This window comes from Palaemon carinicauda, chromosome 1, assembly GCF_036898095.1.
Source record: "Palaemon carinicauda isolate YSFRI2023 chromosome 1, ASM3689809v2, whole genome shotgun sequence".
Taxonomy (NCBI): domain Eukaryota; kingdom Metazoa; phylum Arthropoda; class Malacostraca; order Decapoda; family Palaemonidae; genus Palaemon; species Palaemon carinicauda.
In genome coordinates, this window is record NC_090725.1 from 215230206 (window position 1) to 215232705 (window position 2500).

Genomic DNA, 2500 nt, shown 5'->3' on the forward strand with positions numbered 1-2500 from the left:
AACGGCAGCCGTCAAGATAGGATGAGGGATTTGTCGTTTATGCAAATAGGTATTGGGTGGGAACTTGAGGAAGTTGTTGACATGAATTCGTACTTTAACGTAGTTTGTAAGAAAATATTCATATCTCCGAAACTGGAAAGCTACACCAATATAGAATCAAATCTACTCAAAAGTGACTGGTGAACAAGCTATTGTAGTCTTACCTATATTTATCAAATTTTCTATCTTTACGCGTTAAAAATCAGTTAAACAATCAATTCATTCTAACCTTAAAACGATCTATTTATCAGTAATTGAGTTCTATGAGAGTAGATTACACAAATGAGTAACTGATCCTTATTTTAAATGTATATCTTTTTTTTTTTTGTGATCTCAATGTCTGTGTAAAAGTTTCCCATAAATTCTGTCTGCTGCCCAAAGTGGACTTAGTGGCTTCCTTCAGGGGTAATTTTATTTCCAATGCAGTACACCCCCTAAACAAAAACAACTTTATATATCATCTTTGTTCAAGTTCCTACCCCAGAATGCACACTATATCTTTCATCCATTTCATATGCATTGCTTAAGCTTACAGTGCAGAAATAACAAAATGTTTAGTTTTCCTTCCATTCCTTCTGTAGTCGACATTACTGTAAACATCTGTCATGCATTGCTCTTTCATTTAAACTGCGAGAAATAGCAAAAGATTAAAGTTTGTTTGTTGGACAAAGGAATCCTTTTTCTCTCAGCAACATTCTGGGGGATCTTTGCCACACGCGTCAAAGGCCTTTGGGACGCGACCAAAATATACACTGAAATAACGCGAGACGTTTCGGGAAAACAAAAGGAGGATTCAATTCCTCCGAAAGAAGAAAAGGATAATATTTTTACGTTTTTGCTGTTGGAAATTTAATGAGAAAAAAAAGACAAATACGGTTTTCATTTTTCTCTAAATTCTTCATAAAAGTGTGTAGGAAGAATAGGAAATGCTTTGGTGCCGGTGTATTTTATTTTGTCTTGGGATTTTTGTTTTAAGACAGGAAACGTTCCCTCTTGGGTACTCTATTATATTATTTTTGGTTAACTTTTAGTTCTTTTTTTGCAATACTTTTTTGAAGGGTGAAATACCAGCTTAGAAATTTGCATCAGATATTATCAAAGTCATGACTTGTATAAATATAGTATTGTTGTTTGTATGTTAGGCTACATATTATTATTATTATTATTATTATTATTATTATTATTATTATTATCACTAGTGCACCCAAGCCATAAAAAATGACGTCCACATATTTAGAGATATGCACATACACACGCGCGTGCACACACACATTCAATCATTCCCACCCCTTCTCCCTTTCTTAACTATATCCCGGCTGTTTCAACAATTTGTGGGAGATCATGGTTTCCGAGTGCACCTCACCAGTCCTCTCGCACTATCCGAAAGGTGGGGAGAGACCAGTAGTCATATGTATAGCAATGCCACTGAGCGTCATAAGAAAGAAATACACACACACGCACACATGCATACACAAACACACACACACACACACACACATATATATATATATATATGTATATATATATATATATATATATATATATATATATATATATATATATATATATATATATATATGTATTTATATATATACATACACACACACACACACACACACATATATATATATATATATATATATATATATATATATATATATATATATATATATATAGTCAAATTCGTTGCTCTTTGTATTAGAGGGAAGGATTACTATTATTTTTGTTGTTGTTATTGTTACTAGCCAAGCTACAACTCTAGTTGGAAAAGTAGGATGCTACAATCCCAAGTGATCACAATTGAGAGATTTCTGTACTATATTGGAAATTTTAAGAAGGGAATCAGATATTCCAAGGCAGTGGTCAAGCAGAACTGAAAACTTGAATAGACGATTACCTTCAGAATACTGTAGGTCTACTTAATTATATATATATATATATATATATATATATATATATATATATATATATATATATATATATATATGCTTAAAAAATTATCAAAATATTTCGATAACATTAGAGTTATGAAAATTGGAAAGTAATTAACATGATTAGAGCTTTAATACTATACTAATGGTGTAACATTATCATACTTCAGATGCTGCAAAGAAAGTCTATTATTGTTAAGTTGTGAAAAAAGAATGGGCAGCTTAGGAACTACGATATCAGCGGTCTTTATACGAAACTAAAGAAAAATACCATTTGGATCTACAGTTCCATAAGCATCAAGGTCCAGTAAAAGCATTTTAATTTTCGGGGGCAGAAAGCTAGATTAGTTAGCATATCTTCAGAAAAACAGAAAGGGAGAAAATCGAGTTTCTCATTAATCTTCATAAACATTAGCCAAAAAAATTAGCTTTTTTTGACAGTGAATGACAGAGTCATCTGGTCTAAGCAAAATAGGATGCTATGTTTGCTCTGTTTAGACTCAGCAGTTGTTAATTCAGTTTGGTCATCA